General features: G+C 32.3%; 1 pseudogene; it reads left to right on the top strand.

The window, feature by feature from the left end:
• The first annotated feature begins 8,912 nt into the window (after nucleotides 1-8,912).
• On the top strand, nucleotides 8,913-9,063 carry LOC126008129 (uncharacterized; annotated as a pseudogene).
• The last annotated feature ends 10,434 nt before the right edge of the window (nucleotides 9,064-19,497 follow it).

The raw sequence follows: 19,497 nt of genomic DNA, 5'->3' as shown, positions 1-19,497 counted from the left end.
TGAGAAGCACAAATCTTATATTTTATAAAGAGCATAGATAAAAGTATGCTGAATTCCACTAGTATTTAATAGGATAAAAATTAAAATAGATTATTCACCTTTTTTTTTTTTTTTGGTTTTTGGGCCACACCAGGCATTGCTCAGGGGTTACTCCTGGCTGTCTGCTCAGAAATAGCTCCTGGCAGGCACGGGAGTCATACGGGACACGGGGATTCGAACCAACCACCTTTGGTCCTGGATCGGCTGCTTGCAAGGCAAACGCTGCTGTGCTATCTCTCCGGGCCAGATTATTTACCTTACTCGAGTTAAAAAACAACATAATACTTACTCAAATGTATAGGAATATATGTATTTTCTTTGCAAGGGTGCCCATGCCCAGCATTGCAGATGGTCCCAGAAATCCATCAGGGGAAACCCCACTGCACAGAATTATGAGTAATCCCTGAATATCACCAACAATCACTCCAGTGCTTCCAAGCTCCTGCTTCTACAAATTTTAATACTCAATCTGGACTTGAAATTTAATTTTAAAAAGAAAATTTTCTTAGGTAATTTTATTGCTTGAATATAATAAACAAGAAGCTGACTTACTATCTAATAATATCAACAAAAGTTAACATAAAAATAGATTAAAACTAAGGATCTACTTGAAACCCAAAATGCATTAAAATAATACCCATGATATTGGCTTATGTGATATATTAGAAAAATGTTAATGGGAAAGGAACAAAAGAAATAAATCAGATTAAAAAACAATAAAAAGTTTGTTCACATTAAAATGACTATAATTAAAACAATATATATCCTACAAGATGCAATAAAAAATCCAATATTCATGCTTCACACACAAATACTATTCATAATCATATACAAACCTATAATAAAAGACAAATCCCCAAAAGTGGATTCATAAATTTAAAATAATGCTGAAATACATCTATATATCACTTGTTTCTAATTAATATTTTTGCATTCCCTGGAATGATACATACAAATTAATAAATAATACTACAGATATATTTTAAATATTTTGGGAAATCTCTATTCAATTTTCCCTAAAAGCTGGACCAGTTCCCACAAATGCTGAAAGAGTGTTCTCTCCTGTTTGTTTGACCTCAAACACTTGTTGACAGAGTATATATATATATATATTATACATACATAAAACATATATATAAACAGATTTGTATACATATGCCATTCTTATATACCTGGTGTGATTTTTCATTGTAATTTTGATTTTTATTTTTCAGATAATGAATTTATTTTTTGTATTTGTTGACATCTTTTGGTCTTGGGGACACAAATGTTCAGCTTTTCTACCACTTATGTATAGGATATTCTTGTTGACTTATGATTAATGATCAAAGAACATAAAACAGATAATAGAAATTATTGTAAAATCTGAATTATAAATTTAAAAATATAATGTAAGAATGCCATGATAGCATGTGAACACAACTAGTTCGTAATTCTAGAAGAAATATATTATAACCTTAAACTCTAAGATATCACAATATTTTAAAAGCAGATACTGTCTGATTTATAAACCTCAAACTGTTTTCTCATTTTCTGAAAGACTAAGCCTTAATACTCAGTGGCAAATATAGTCATAACCATGTTGTTTTCAATTTAGGAAAACCTAGGAGGAACTATAGATTATTGTAAAAACACTTTTGAATATTTTTGTCTTTATGCTTCAATTGTAATTAATAAAACACATTGGCATTGAAATGTCCAAGCTCAATTGTAGTTAAAATATATAAAATATAAAATATATTACCTGTTTCACTATGCTCTATGAAAGTTTAAAATCATACAGCTGTTGGGGCCAGGGCAGTGGCATAAGCTGTAAGGCATCTGCCTCACCCCACTAGCCTAGGATGGACCACGGTACAATCCCCCGGCACTCCATATGGTCTTCCAAGCCAGGAGCGATTTTTGAGCACATAGTCAGGAGTAACACCTGAGCATCGCGGGGTTAATGCTCCCCCCAAATTTCATACAGTTGTTGGCGCTATCAATTTTCAAAGGTCTATATTAACAGTAAGGGAAATAAAAGTTTTTAATGACATAGTCAAGTACTACTTAAAATGATTCTTTTTGGAAATTGACTCTCATTAATTATTCCAGATATAATAAAGTTCAAGTACCTACAATGTAATTATACAATTTTTACAAAAATATATTCTATCTTTTTCTTTTCAAAATTAGGTGGTTTTGTTTTTGTTTTGTTCACAGCATTTAGATTTAAAATTTGTCCAGAATAGGAAATCTAAATTTATAATTCTTTAACTGCTTTTTACTGTTTAGAATCGTATTCTAACACAATTTCTACTCAAACAATATTGACAGGCCCTTTTCCATAAGATATTTACAAAGTAATTTGCTACTATCTAAAAACTCAAATTTTGACTCCGGAGTTTACCACCACCCTAAATTGTGAAGGAATGATACAAAAAATTAAAAGCATTTCTCATGTAGCAGACCTTTAAGAGAATTTGGGAATAGATGTTCACTGAGAGGTCATACACATTTTGCTACTCTAGATTTTGTTCTCTGTGAGGTGTATACTTGAATGTTTTTTAAGATTATAAGTGGATTTTTAGTCAGAAACTGTTACCTATTTTATTATGTAACGTACTGAGTATTATAATTTTGTGTACTCAAAAATTTGACTTTACATTAATATAATTAATTGAAGATAAATATCACTTTTTATTTAGAGAAAAAAATAAGCATAACATATGTAGAAGTGGAGCCCGAGCGATAGCACAATGGTAGGGCATTTGCCTTGCATGAGGCCAATCCAGAACAGACCTTGGTTCATCCTTGGCATCACATATGGTCCCCCAAGCCAGGCGTGATTTCCAAGTTCATAGCCAGGAGTAACTCTTGAGAGTCACCGTGTGTGGCCCAATAACCAAAATAAAACAGACAAAAAATATGTAGAGATTGGGGCTGCTGAGGTGGCACTAGAGGTAAGGTGTCTGCCTTGCAAGCGCTAGCCAAGGAAGGACCGTGGTTCGATCCCCCGGCGTCCCATATGGTCCCATATGCCCAAGCCAGGGGCAATTTCTGAGTGCTTAGCCAGGAGTAACCCCTGAGCATCAAACGGGTGTGGCTGAAAAAAAAAACAATAAAAAATATGTAGAGTTAAAAAATAAAAAGAAATTTACTCAATTAACAAATAGAAACCTGTTTAAGGTAAACAACTTCAAAAACAGGACGTGCTTTGGGTGTAGAATTTGTGTGTACAGATTCTATATTTTTCTTAAACAATAAAATAAAATAAAAATTTATAAGAAGTTTAATATTGTACAAATAGCTTTTGATTTATAGAAAAATAATAAAAATGTCCTAATTAAAGTAGCTTGATACATAAGTTGAAATGTGAATATTTTTGTTTGTTTTAGTGAATGTTTATAATTTTTTCCTCTGAAACTTTATAATGAAGTTTAGTTTCATACAAATACAGTACACTACATCATCTCTTTTCTTCTTTTTTGTCCTATGTTTTCTTTCTTTTTTTATTTTTGGGCCATACCTCCCTATGTTCAGGAATTCTTCTGGCTCTGAACTCATGAATTACTTTTGGTGGTGCCCAACGAACCATATGAGATGCCAGGAATTGAATCCAGGTCAGATATATACAAGGCCAGTGCCCTATCCAATAATTATAGCTTGGGCCCAAAAAAAGTTTAGTTTCTTTGAAAAATTATGCCCCAAAGTTTACACTATTAAATGCAATAAATAAATAATTATATCTAGATGACTAACACAGTAACTTACATATGAGAGAAAACATATGACTGGAACTATGGAACCCAGTACTACTTTGTATTTTATAAAAATGACTAATACTTTGTTCTTTGTTATTGTTGTTGTTATTGGACCACACCTTGAGGTGCTTAGGTAGTATACCTGACTTTGAGCTCAGAAATCACTCCTGGATATTTCTGTGGACCATATGGGATACCTGGGATTGAATCTGGGTAGGCCAAATGTAAGGCACAAGTCCCTAAAACTTTGTTCTTACAATAAGTATTTTTGCTTCTTTGGAAAAGATGCATAGAGTTGAGGTGATTATGTAATTGAAAAAAGTAATGAAAGACAATTACCAGATAATTTCCAACACATTTGTCACGAAGAGGGATTGAACTCAGGACCCATAAATTGAAGAGAAGTGCTAGTCTATAATGAGTCACATCAAAGCTTCCTTTTTATTCATCTGTGTAATGTACAAAAAAACTTGAAATAAACAGTAGAGAACCAAAATCAAAATTAATTCTTAACTCATTAAAAACTCTTGGTTGATGAAGAAAAGTGGGGTGAGAGGAATGAGGGAGATGACCATATGGATAGCATAATACTAATACAACATTGGTTGTTGGTATGGTGATACTTCTTTCTTCTTGGGATAGGGGTGTGGGAACACAACTAGCTTTGACCAGAGATCACTCATGGTGTGCCTTGAGGATTATATATGGTGCTGGAGATTAACTAGTGGTGGCTACAGACAGGGTTTTAACCCCTATTCTCTTTCTAGTCTCAGATTGGTGGATAAAAAACTATAGTTCTGTAAGTATTGTAACTAAAAAAATACTTAAAATAGTATAGATATTAAAGTAAAATTAAGAAATTTAGTTTTAATATAATTTTCTATATTACCTTAAATGATATTATGCATAACATCATCACTTTGTTTGCACTTTTGTTTTCTTATTTTGTTGGACAACACTCAGTGGAAATGATACTATGCACAGAGAAATTACATTAAGCACAAGCACAATATATATATTTTTTTCACTTCTGTTCTTGTTTTCCAATCATAGCACTGGCACTCAGGGCATTTCTGACTCTGTACTCTGAGTTATGCTGATGTTACTTGTTAAACCGTATCTGGTGTAAGAAATTCCAGCAAGAGTTGACCACATGCAATGCAAATATCTTAACACTTGTACTATCTCTGCACCCCTATTTAAACTTTTATAAATTGTTAGTTATATTTATAGTCACATATTTTATTTTATGAGTTATTTTTATATTGTTGGTTATAAACATTTAAAACAAAAATTTTAAAGGAAAAAAATATCAATGGTAACACTACTGTTGATATTGAGTACATATACACACATATATGAATATTCCTTACTACATTAATAGTTTTGAAAAGGCTTCTTTCTGCGGGAGTCAGCCCAGAGACACCAAAGATCATAATCTCTCCAGGACCCACACCCAGTACGATGTCCCCACCCAACTAATGTGGGGCCAATTCCTGCCGTGTGATTGGGCACCCAGAGACATTATAAAGGACTGCTGCCCAGCTCTCTGCCTTCTTTCTGTGGGAGCCAGCCCAGAGACAGAAAGGATCATAATCGCTCCAGGACCCACACCCAAGGAGCGCAGCCACTCTGCTTCGCTCTGCGGCCAGGTTTATCTTTTAACCCCTAAACCCCACTTCTCCACATTGTAAAATGCAATCTACAACCTTAACAATTGGAGAAATTTTGCAGTACAACCCCATGTTTAAAGAATCAAGATGGCTGCTCTGATAATCCAAAAAGTACCGAACAGTTAGGTATCCTCTCAAATAAGACGTTTAGAGTAGAATTATGGAAGATGTTCAGGGAGCTCAAAAAAAGCATCGATACACTTGAATGGAGCACAAATAAGCATCCAGAGGATTTGACGATTGAAATAGAAATTTTCACAGTGAAATAACAGGTCTGAAAACTTGGCTTGTGAATTGAAAACCTCAGTGGAAAATCTCTCCAATGGAGTAACGGCAACTGCAAAGGGGATCAGTGAACCAGAGGATGAGATGCAGAACAACTCCATACAACAGAAGAGATTGGAAGAGAACTTTAAAGCAAATGATCAGACAATGTCTAAACTACTCAAAGAATGTGAATCGATGAAAATAGAAGTCTTTGAGAAACTCAACAGAAACAACATAGGAATCAATGAAGTCCCAGAAACCCAGGACAAGAATAATAGAAGTTGGAGGAAGAGTGAGAACAGGAAGAGGAGGAAGAAGAATTTTTAGAAGAATAAGGCGAAGAAGAAGATTAAGAAATATAAGGCAAAGAAGAGTAAGAATAAGGCGAAGAGGAGTAAAAAGATTATTATGAAAAATAGTAAGAAGAAGAGGGGGAAGATGTAAACGATTCATCCTTTTCTTCTGAAACAGAAGAGGAGGAAGGAGAGTAAGAAGAGGGCAAAAATAGTAAGAAAAGAAAAAGAAGAGGAGGAAAAAGAGAAAGAAGAATAAAAGGAGGAAGAAGAAAAAGAAAAGGAAGAAGAAAAAGAAAAGGAAGAAGAAAATGAAGAGGAGAAAGAAAAAGAAGAGGAAGAAGTAGAAGTAGAAGAGGAGGAAGAAAATAAAGAGGAGAAGAAAGAAAAGAAGAGGAAGAAGTAGAAGAGGAGGAAGAAAAGAAAGAGGAGGAGGAAGAATAAGAGAAAGAAGAAGAGAAAGAGGAAGAAGAATCTACAGCCACACCACCCTGAATGTACCCGATCTCGCCTGATCTCAGAAAGAGGAAGAAGAAAAAGAAGAGGAAAAAAAAAAAGAAGAAAATGAATTGAAGATTTATTTTGAATTTATTTTCTTTGTTTAAACACTGTGATTATAATATGTTTGTAGTTGGGTTTCAGTTAAAATATTAAAAAGAAAAGAAAAGAATCCTGTTCTGAATATATTCCTTTTTATAATTAGCAATATTATGTCTTATTGATGCTTTTGGGCAAATATGTGTCTTGATAACACAGACAGGCTTGATACGTTCTGGTGTCAGAATTAACCCTCTGTGACTCAGTATTTACAAAGAGAGTATATTACTCTTTTAAACATGTATATGGGATGCATGCTGGGTACAGGAGTAGGGGGAGGACAACATTGGTGGTGGGAATGCCCTTGATTCAATGTCACTATGTAACTAAAATTTTACTGTGAATGAATTGTAATGCACTTTGGCCAAAATTAAAATTATTAAAATAATAGTTTTGAAAAAATACACATATATTTAAATAAGTTATTTAAACCATTCATAGTTATAAACTTGTTTATGATTGAGTTTCTAGTCATTCAATATTCCACATCCTTTACCAGTACACTTTTCCCGCAGATGTACTGCTTCCCTCCCACCACACCCCTGCCTGCCTCTGGGGCAGACATTTTACTCCTCCCTTTTTTCTCTCTCTTTTTTTCCCCTTTTTTAACATTGTAGTCTGCTCTATTGTTAATGAGGAGTATTATGCATATCACTTTATCTTCTTTCTATACCTAGTTCTTGTTCAGAGCAATCTGTTCCAATTATCATTGCTTTTCTTGGCAAGCTTAGTACCATAGGCTGCTTGCTCCTCCTGGTCCTTTTATCTGCATAATAATGTAATATATATTATATATAGTTATTTATACATTATATATTTATATTATATAATTATATAGTATATAAATGCACATTATATATAATATATTATATAATAATATCTCTGGATATTATTACCAGACTATCTTTATTTCCCCTTTTATATCCCACAAATAAGTGAGATCATTCAATGTTGATCTATATTCCTCCTTCTCACTCATTTCACTCAGATAATAGCTTTTATATCTATCTATGTACAAGGACTTTATTTATGCCAACAGCGACATGATGTTCCATTGTGTAGATGTACCTCAGTTCCGTTACTCCTTTCTCGGGCATATGGGTTGCTTTCGGATTCTAGCTATTATAAATAGTGCAATGACAAACATAGAATGCAGGAATTTTTCTGCATGGTATTTTTTGGTTCCTAGGTTATATCCCTAAAAGTGGTATTTCCAGATCACATGAAAGCTCAATTTATCATTACACATATTCTTGACACTAATATTTAATAGATAAAAACAAAAATATTTTCAAAAGAATAAAAATTTAAAATACATTAAAGTCAGTAAAATGTACTTCCTCTAACTGGAAATAGGAACATTCTATAAAAGGAGCCAGTAAATATTTCTACAATGGACTAGACTAAGAATGTTTTAGGATCTGAGGAATATATCAAACCAATAACTGCAACTAATCACAACTACCTTTGTAAAAAGAAAAATTGAGAACAAAGGTTCTGTAACTGCCTTTTTATACAATTTCTTTTACAGTAACAGGTATTATAGTGTATTGAGTTTTAAAGCTGTAATTTTAGAATACATATTATATAGTTAATAGTCATAAGTATTTTCAGAATTTTCTCTGTCATTCATTCCAAGGGTATTCAGAAATGGAAGAGATACAAGTGTAAGCTGTAGAATAAAATTAAAGTAAATTATTTAACTACAGAGGAATGAATCATAGAACTTAGATATAGATCTGGCTATATTTTTTTGGTTAACTGAATATTAAAATAATGAACATTCTTATGAGATGTCATAATTAATACATTATAACATTTAAATCTAAAATAGAATCATAAATTCTTAAAATGCATTAAATATATTGTAAATAGGGCTGGAGTGATGGCACACTGGTAGGGTGTTTGCCTTGCACTGGCATCCCATATGGTCCCTCAAGCCAGGATCAATTTCTGAGAGCATAGCCAGGAGTAATTCCTAAATGTCACAGAGTGTGGCCAAATATAAAAATAAATATATATAGTAAATAGTACATCAACCAGAAATATCACCTTTTTTATATCATGCATTTTAATTTTTTAAGTCCACAATTTTATTTGCTAAGTGTATTTGCATATATCATAGTTCATTGCCCCTATCAAATGTCTACATCATTAGAGGGAAATCAGAACAAACAAGATGAAACCTGAAAGGAAACCCATGATGGATCTTGTATTTTATTATTGTATTATAATATATTGCAACAATTATTTTACATCATGAAAATATAATATTTTTAATCAACATCAAAATGCTTCTATTATTTACCTGACAGTGAAGCTACTATGATCACAAAGCTGGTTTCCCCAGAGAGGCTTATTCATAGCACTGTCCCCTGCAATTTCCCCAAATGTAGGACTCTCTACTGCATAATTTGTGGTAGTGGGGGACTGTGTTCACACTCTCCCCTGAAAAAAATACTTCTAATACTAAAAAAAATTCATAATTTTATAAATGTATGATTTTAAATACACATACATTATTAATCTCTGTGAGTTATTTTATTTGAACAAGTGCCTGCTATAGAAACTATAAAAATCTCAGGTTTTATTTAAGTTCTTATTCGATATCTCAAATCTAAAGAAATAAAAAATAAGAATTTTATATTAGAAAAAAACAAAGTATTTGAAAAATTCTTTTTTAACATATAAATATATTGAGCAGAATAATTATTAGCAGAGGAAGGTACAATTTCATATGAAGTATGATCACCAGCAGTGATATTGGCATATCATTTTAATCACACTATGGGATACACTTCAGGAAGCTATCTGAGTCTTACTTTATCTGAAACTACAAAAGTCAGAGAGAGTTCTGGCTGTTCTTTTTTTTTTCTTAGATTAAAAAATTGTGTGTGCATATGTGTGTAAGAAAATAAAGATATAAATAAACCACCCAATTATTAAACTGTGCCATATTTATTACACTTTATATTAAAATGTTAATAAAATTAAAACATTTTATTCAGAAGTAGACCTAAACATAGGCCAAACTTTGCATAAAATTTACAATAAATCACAAACTAAATTATTTTTTTATTTGTCAGGTCTCTGTTTGGCTAGCTAATATTCAAATCAAAATCAGGATGCTCATGAAAACCAAATGCAATCTAAAAAGCAACATCTTAATTCTGTAAAATTGTCTCTGATTTTTTAATTGTTAAATTATGTTATTTTATTAGAATAATAAATAATTCATAAGGCATATATGATGAAAATAAAGTATGTACCTGTGCAGTTACAAAAGTCAGACATAAAGTTGTAGCTTAATTTATTTATCCAAAATTTCTTTACATGATTTTGTTGAGTTGATCTTCAATATACACATTAATTGATATATACATTTGAATCCTTTATGACCTACCCAAAATTTGTTTTTTGTTTTATAAGGAATCACACCTAGCAGAGCTCCAGGATTACTCTGAGCTTTTAGTTCAGAGTACCTACAAAGTTTAAGGGACCATATATTATGCCTGGATTGAACTCAGGACAGCAGTGTGCAAGACAAATGCTTACTCACTGAATGTAGCTCTTGCTCTCACACAAACTTTTCAAGTAAGCTTTATCAGTTATGTATAAATCTTGTGTATAGAGTTAATTCCAGTATGTCTAAAATATTTAGTATGCTTATAAAAGATATCTCTTTGTTAGAAAATTTGAGATCTGGGGCCGGGCGGTGGCGCTCGAGGTAAGGTGCCTGCCTTACCTGCGCTAGCCTAGGAGACGGACCGCGGTTCCATCCCCCGGCGTCCCATATGGTCCCCCAAGCCAGGAGCGACTTCTGAGCGCATAGCCAGGAGTAACCCCTGAGCGTCACCGGGTGTGGCCCAAAAACCAAAAAAAAAAAAAAAAAAAATTTGAGATCTATATAGAGAAAAATATGGTTCAAATTTTCTTTCAGGTCCAAAGTATATATTATACACATATGTACTGGAGAAATAGTAAAGTGGTAATAAGATACTTGTTGCCTCCCTTGCATGAAGCCAAAGCTAGTACAATCCCTGCACAACTTCTGATCCCTTGAGCACTTCCAGATGTGATCCCTGAGTTCAGAACTCGAAGTAAACACTGAGGTAGGTCTGTTTGGTGTGGCCTCACAAGAAAACAGAACAAAAAGAAGAAATTAGACAATGTCAACTGACATTGTCCCCAAAATATAAAATTAAGATTTTTACTTCATTTTCTCTCCTTCTCAAAGCCTAACCTTATTTTTTTACATTTATAGTTAAAGTGTGGATCAGGGGACTCTTATTGCTAAGTATTTTAGTGTTCAGTCTGATATCCATGTTCTAAATCTACCTTTCTAAAATTGTACTTCCTGTTCTTTTTCTGTTAAACAAACAAAACAAAAGTAAACATAACAAGCTTCTGACCATTATAAAAAGATAATTGCTTGAAGAACAAAAATATAACATATTCCAATCTGTTGCTTTGTAGCCAATATTATTCTCAAACAACAACAATGTGCCTAATTTGACTATCAACCTATGGTAGAACTTCACAAATCTATATATAACCAATCTGTTAGTTATAAACTAGTTCTTTGTATACTGGAATAATGAAACAATAAATAACTTTAAAAAATTTTTTTCGACCATATATATATTCTTTTTTTTTTTTTTTTTTGGTTTTTGGGTCACACCCAGCAGAGCTCAGGCTCTATGCTCAGAAATTGCTCCTGGCAGGCTCAGGGAACCATATGGGATGCCGGGATTTGAACCACTGCCCTTCTGCATGCAAGGTGAAGGCCTTACCTTCACACTATCTCTCTGACCCCTGAGATTCTTAATTCTAGGTAGAAAAGGAGATAAAAAAGGAAATACTGAAAATAACAAATCGACAAAATCACAAAACCTGAAAAGTATTTTACAGAATTGAGTTTACCAAGCAGAAGTAATAATTATTATGCAAGGCAAAATGTGGATGGAAGGGAGACCCTAAGACAATGATGAAAGGAAGCAGCAGTTATGAAGAATATGGTGTTGAAATAGGAATACCCTAGGAACACAAAAATACAATACAAAAATTCCTTCCTTACACCTATATTCATTGCAGCACTATTTAACATTCAAGACTCTGGAAATAGACAAGATACCCTTCAACAGATGAATGGCTAAAGAAACTGTGGTACATATACACAATGAAATATTATGCAGCTGTCAGGAGAGATGAAGTCATGAAATTTTCCTATACATAGATGTACATGGAATCTATTATGCTGAGTGAAATAAGTCAGAGAGAGAGAGAAAGACGCAGAATGGTCTCACTCATCTATGGGTTTTAAGAAAAATGAAAGACATTCTTGCAATAACTTTCAGACACAAAAGAGAAAAGAGCTGGAAGTTACAGCTCAACTCATGAAGCTCAACAGAAACAGGGATGAGTTTAGTTAGAGAAATAACTACGTTTTGAACTATCCTAATAATGAGAATGTACGAGGGAAATAGAAAGCCTGTCTAGAGTACAGGTGGGGGTTGGGTGGGGAGGAGGGAGATTTGGGACATTGGTGATGGGAATGTTGCACTGGTGATGGGTGGTGTTCTTTACATGACTAAAACCCAAACACAATCATGTATGTAATAGTTGTTTAAATTAAAAAAGATAACTAAAAAAAAATGTTGTATGAGTGAGATCTTATCATTAACTATATTGTATATCACCATGCTTCAAATAAATAAAATAAAATAATTTATAAATTTCTATTCCTTTCTGGTCTACAGCTCTATATTATTCTATTTATTCTTTTTACATATATTAACAAGAGGGAAAATAATATCTTTAAGGAAAAAAGTGGAAGCATACACAAAAAACCTGGAACTATACTTTTGGTAAGTTTGCTTCAAATGAATATAAAGATAAATTTTACTAATTACATTCTGTTTGTTGTCAGGTATGAGTTCTATAGTTTTGCATAAAATATTATAGAACCTGCTTTAAGTAATTAAAAATAATAAAATGAATATAGTAAGGGAGATGAAAAGCCAGCATAAAACAACTGTATAAACAAACACATCAGTCTAACAATAAATGATTAAAACACACATTTTTGACTTTATGGATATTTTTAAATGTTTACCAGCTTTCATGTAAACTTAACATAATCTAAACATTTAAATTACTTATAAATAGCTTCATATTCTGAGAATAACTTTTGCCATTTTTTAATTTTCTATATTAGGGGAAATTAAGCATCTATATAAGTAGAAGAGGCATTGGCTATAAATAAACTATACTACAAAGGGCACACACATAAATTTTTGAAGGAATTAGCAAATTTTAATCAATAGCAATTAGTAAAAACAATAAACCTCAGAGTATAACTGCTAGAGAGTCAAATGAAATATCTCTTAGAGAATGTATGAAAATAGTATGTATCAAGTTAAATTTATCATTATAAATTACTGTCTTTCAGGTACACAGCTAATTGCTTGATTACTATAATACCTTTATAATTTTATGTAATAGTTGCTATTGTTGTCTATATTTTACACAGAAATACAGTGACACAGAAATAAATAACAAATTAGGTGTATTAAGTCACCTAGCAATAAACATAACTAAATGGAATTTAATGTGATTAGCAATAATGCAGTAGAGAAACATTAAAATTTTTGATACTCTGTGGAGTAACAAACACATGGTTGACCATTAACATCTACATAACTGTGAGCCTACCTCTAGGAAATAAGAGTCCATACTATAGCTCTAGCCGTATATGTTGTAGAAAGGGCATTAGCAAGTGAGATCACTTGGTTACCAACTACAGATAGTTATTCAGAAAAAAATAATTTAATAAAATCTTTAAATGTCATAACAAATGTAAAGCATTCTACAAGTGTTTAATTGTGATCAGGTATTTATTTAGTTATATATTTAAAGCTAAAAAATTACATGGTATACAAGTCTTGTGTAGCAGAGTGCAGATATTAAATAGCAGTATTGAATAAAAAAAGAAAAAAACTTTGAAAGAGGTTTTAGATTTCAGTAAGTAATGCATACTGTTTTTAAGTAGCTCATTTATCTGTCTTTAAAAATCTATCAGTAATGGATCTGGACTGAAACAAAAGATTTATAAGATATTTTTACCAAATAGTTACAATAGAGGAGTATTTGCAGAGATTTGTTTGAGGTTAAAGGGAATATATAGTCTTCTAACTAACTCTTGACTCTGTGATAATTCAGTCCTTCCTCTATAATGAGAAATGTTGGGTTGACAGTTCAAAAAAATTGCCTTCTACCAGAGACTACCTCATCCAAAGTTGTGTCTTACTCCTAGGAAGCTAATAGCCATATATGGTTCCTCTGGGAATAAAAGGGCCAGCGTGCTGAACTTGATTTTTCTCTCAAATCACCTTAGTGTCACATATAAATGCCCTATTGCCACTGCATCAGAGGACAAATTCTCCCTCCATTTGATACTGCCTTCACTCTCATCAGGTTTATCTTCTGATAACATATCCCAATAAAATCATAGATGGAAATATTCCTCTATGACTCCAATCCCCTGGGGCTCAACTAAGACAACTAAAAAACTATAACCTCACAGTGTTAGTTTATGATGCTGTTGTGGTTATTAGCCAAAATCAAACCAAGATAAATTTAAACATTAGGAGAAAGTATGCTTTTAAAAATCATCACAGCTACTCTATATGAAGCACAGAAACATAGGCAATAATTACGCATAAGTTCACATATCTCTTAATTTTTAGAACTTTTTCTTGACTGACCCCAACTGGAAATGATGAAAGAGTATAGGTAGTATTAGAATTTTATGATGTGCTTTGCCTTCTGGAACATAAGGAACAGTGTATAGAGGGCAGCAAATCTGAACCCATGTTGTAAACCAAACATAATCAACATTCGGAGATGGGGAGTGTCTTATTAGGAACCAGTATGTCAGAATAACAAGGGTCACTGTGGTTGACAAACAGTTCATATCTAGTAAATCTATATCCACTTTGGACTTAAATTATTTTATTTTATGAATTTTAATTACTTAATTATTTGAGAATTATTTACTTCTCAATTATTTATTGAGGGAAGAAAGGAGGAGGTCATCTAAGTGGATGTATAGGCCTGTGGGCCTATCCAGGGGCATTTTCAGGAATATATATGTTGTATAAATCAGGATGTATAGTGTTAGAATTTCCCTTGAGTAAAGCTCATGTTGTATAAATCAGGATGTATAGTGTTATGAATTTTAATTACTTAATTATTTGAGAATTATTTACTTCTCAATTATTTATTGAGGGAAGAAAGGAGGAGGTCATCTAAGTGGATGTATAGGCCTGTGGGCCTATCCAGGGGCATTTTCAGGAATATATATGTTGTATAAATCAGGATGTATAGTGTTAGAATTTCCCTTGAGTAAAGCTCATGGGGATGATGAGTAAAGCTCATGGGGATGATATAGAGCTGGGGATTAAACCAGGCTGAGATTCACAAAAGGAAAAAACCATAATCTTGGCCTCAAGTAATTTTACCCTAAGTGGAGTAAAATAATAATAAAAAAACAATCTATAAGTAATTTAGATTTTGTCTTTTTTTCTAAAAATGCATCATGTTTAAAAAAAAACCTGGAATAGATACCAGGCCAATGAAAATAACTTAAAATATTTGACAATAGGCTGAGGTGTATAAAAATGAAAAAATATTGATGCAAATTTGTGGCTATAGGCTGAGAAAGAGGACTAGTCAAGGACAAACTAGGGTATCTGGTTAACTACTTTAAATATCTACTTTTAAATAACATGCAAATTTATTTTATTTTTTAAACTTTACCCTCTACTTTTCTACTTGGAGAAGTTGAGGTAATCAAATGTTAAAGGTTTAACTGTATGTATTGAAGAGGTACATATATAGTAAATGCATTAAAGTGTTTAACTAAATTCAGTCACTTTCCTTTCCTAGTAATCTCTAATACTTATTGTCAAATAATTTTTAAAGTATTAAAGAATAAGCACCTAATGTATTGATTCAAATTAATAATTTTGTTGTTCCTTGACTTGAACTTTCCTCAATATGTGAAATTATATTTCCTAAAAAAGCACATTCTTTAAATAAATAAGAAATCAGAACTGAATCTAAACATATTTTAGTTGGCAATTATATAGAATGTCATACCTCTTAGTGGAAGTTGCGGCTATGTCTTAAGTATCTACTTAGTGGATACTTCTATTAATTCTAATAGAACTTACACATATTCAGCACTTTTCAAGATTAATAATATAATTGAATAGAAGTCTGTATGTTTTTCATATATCCTTCAGAAATTTCAATTATGTCTTAGGCATTAGCCATAGTTAAAAACAAAATGCATCAGCTTCTATAATAAGTTACCCAATAAGGCAAATAAAACAAAGTAGAGTATTTAGTGGAAGGTGGATGACACAAAGGGGAAAAAATTAAGTAGTTTGAATATTGCTTTGTAATACAACCAATTAAAAATGAAAGTAACTCAGAGAGCTAGAGCTCTCCTTTAATTTCAAGAAATCCTATAAACTTACAATACAATGAACCAAATTTGTCACCAAAAATGAAGTTGGTTTTCATTAACTAGAGTGACAGAAATTTAAAAGTAAACATTAAGACATTATCAATACCAAAGGTATTGCATCAATTTTGCTGAGAAGTCTTGCTTAAAACTAGCTTTTCTGAATTGGAAAGATTCTGAAAAACAATGATATACACTTTAGTATAAATATAATGGAATGGTGTTCCAAAGATAGAGAAAAGAGTAAATGATATAAGTTAGTAAAAATTCCTTAGTTAGGTCTTTATAAGTATTATAATCAGTTACACTAATTTTCAGTGAGATCTATATTTTGTAGTAACAGATAATATCTTCTTATCAACTAGGTATAAATTTCTTATAAAATGTCTTATATGCAAATTCTTTATCTGGAAGAACAAGAGTTATGGCATTTGTATTGTACAGAAGCAACTCTGGCTCAATTCCTGGCAAATAAATGGACCTTCAAGCGTTTCCAAAACTACTTTTTTAATACATAGCCAGGGATAAGTCCTGAGCACAGCCAGATATTATACTTCCTCTTTGCACAAAAACAAAAAATATTGTTTACAAAATACTGAGAATATAACTCTTTATCTTATTTACCTTATGGTTGTCTCTCATGCCACAAATGAAAATAGCACATTTTATAAAAGTTAAATAATTGCACAGTTAAATTGCTATTGCTGATAATAGCACCATTGCATCCTTTCTTCTGTGTCATGAATGATGGGACAAGTTTTGGAATGTCTCTTATTTACTTTTACTGTAAGTAAGAAAAATGATTCATTAACTCTTTTTATAAAACTAAGATGTCTTTTTTTGGTTTAAAAATTTTAACAATATTAAGAACTGTAATGTCTGGTATTTGAGGATTGTATTATTTATCAACCTACATTTAATGTCTTTGAGTCAATATTGTTTCAGTAAACCAAATAATTTATTTGAAAGCATTTATTTAGCACTCAATAAAGTGTTAGAATGAAGTAAATTTAAAATCACAATTAGTAGAAGACACGTATTTTGAAAATGCATTATTTAGTTTTATGGAGTAGACCAGTTTAAACCAAGAAGAAAGGGAGGGAAGAAGGAAGGAAGAAGGAAGGAAGAAGGAAGAAAGAAGGAAGGAAGGAAGGAAGGAAGGAAGGAAGGAAGGAAGGAAGGAAGGAAGGAAGGAAGGAAGGAAGGAAGGAAGGAAGGAAGGAAGGAAGGAAGGAAGGAAGGAAGGAAGGAAGGAAGGTTTTTTCTAGGAAATACTTAAGACTCTAAAAACTTGTGTTCAATTGTATATAAGCAAAGAACTTTATAGATGTCTGCATTTTAGATTTGCAGTGTAATATACTCATTACTAGTATCCAGAAATAGTTCTATAATTGAGTTGATATCTGTAGCCTAAATATGATTTTCCATCTTTCTAGTACTTTTCTTCCCATTTCCTAAATCCTACTACCCTCAACCTATGTGCCCTTCAACCACCAACTCCCTGATTCACTGGTTCCTGGAGGACATTTTCCTTCTTGGTCAGGTCAGTCAAAAACATGTGCTGATGTTCAAAACATGATATATTTTATGAGTTTGACATTTTTACTGCATTTTCCCTCAGAAGTTAATTCAGTTTTACTGTTGAAGAAAACTGTCATTTCGCTGTACAAAAAAACATTTTGCTGTGAAAATGGCAACATTTCTCCCTAGGGCAAAATGGTGGTTTGTGAATCCCTCTGAAAGAAAAGTGAGACGTGACATGAAGTCATCATTTTCATATGTGCAGCCTATTCCTCCTACATTTTGACAGAGTGAATTTTATAAGCTCAAGGATAAAGCAATTTATAGAAAGTCCTGACTTCTGAGAAAATGATCAACGGTTCTTTTTTTATAGTTTTGTGTAAAAGACAAAGGAGAGAAAAAATAAATTAGAAATTGATATATCCAAAAAAATAAGCTTATTAGCCTGTAAGTATTTACTTGAATATATGTAGTAAGCAACAGTGTTGTTTCACCGTGGTAAATTGACCTGAGATTTCCACAGGTGTAAAAAGTTTAAAAATTACTGATAAATAGCAGGTAGACTACTTTGTGGATTCCTGTTGCTTATCTTGTCATGTATCACATATTATGTTTAAATTAGCTTAAATTAAAGAATACGTGCCTGCCTACTAGTTGGATAATGGCTCACCCATGGCTTAAAAGTTATCTTTAAATCATAATTCTTAATATAGCAAATTATTTCTATACGACAAATATATTGATTGATTTCTGTCTAAAAGGGAATTGTTAAAAATTGTTTAAAAAATGCTATTTGACATAGCATTCACAAGAAAAACACAGAAAAGTGGATGTGAGGTGAACATGAAGGTGAACATTTGACTAAAGAGGACATAAACCAAAGGATCTAAAATCACCATTCAAGGACTGTGATAGCCCAGCGGAAGGGTGTTTGCCTTGCATGGGGCCAACTTGGGTGGGACTCTGGTTTGATCCCTGCATCTCATATGATCATTCTGAGCCTGGCAGGAGCGATTTCTTTGCACAGAGCAGGAATAACCACTGAGCACCTCCCCCTCCAAAAAAAATCACCATTGATGAAAGAGAAAGCCATAGATTCTCTGCTATAGTTTTTGAAGAAATTCTGGCAATTCTTTGCTTTATAAAAATTGTTTTGAGTCATCATATTTGTGGTAAGAGCACACAAAGCATACAAATGCACCTAACAGATTTGAGAAAAATCAATCACTGAAATTATATATGAAATCCTGACATGGCATACTAAAAGCCATAACTAGTACATTCAGTATGAAAATAAAGATACAGTTTCTACTTTTGTAATTTCTATAATTATATAATTCTCTATGATTTTCTTGTGATAGGAATAACATGAAAATTAATTAGGACTGGAAATTTACTCTAAGTAGTATTTCTTTTTTAGTTATACTATGTCTTACTTCATCACAAAATGTATCATTAAGTGTAAAAAATAATTTTTCCTTTATTTTACTTTTATAATTATTTATACAGTGAGGCATTTAAATTTTTTGCTATCAATTTAATATTAAATCACTTTTTCTCATTACAACATCTTTAGATAATTGATCTATTTGATATTCCATACTTGTTCCTTATATAGCGACAGAAAACCAATTTCTTTCCTTTTTTTTTTTTTTTTTTTTTTTTTGCTTTATGGGCCACACCTGGTGATGCTCAGGGGTTATTCCTGGCTCTGGGCTCAGAAATAGCTCCTGGTTTGGGGGAACCATTTGGGATGATGGGAATTGAATTGCTGTCCATCCTAGGCTAGTGCTTTCAAGGAAAATGCCCTACCGCTTGTGCCACATTCGGGC

The sequence above is a fragment of the Suncus etruscus genome, chromosome 4, assembly GCF_024139225.1.
Source record: "Suncus etruscus isolate mSunEtr1 chromosome 4, mSunEtr1.pri.cur, whole genome shotgun sequence".
NCBI lineage: Eukaryota > Metazoa > Chordata > Mammalia > Eulipotyphla > Soricidae > Suncus > Suncus etruscus.
This window is presented reverse-complemented; position numbering and strand designations above follow the sequence as displayed.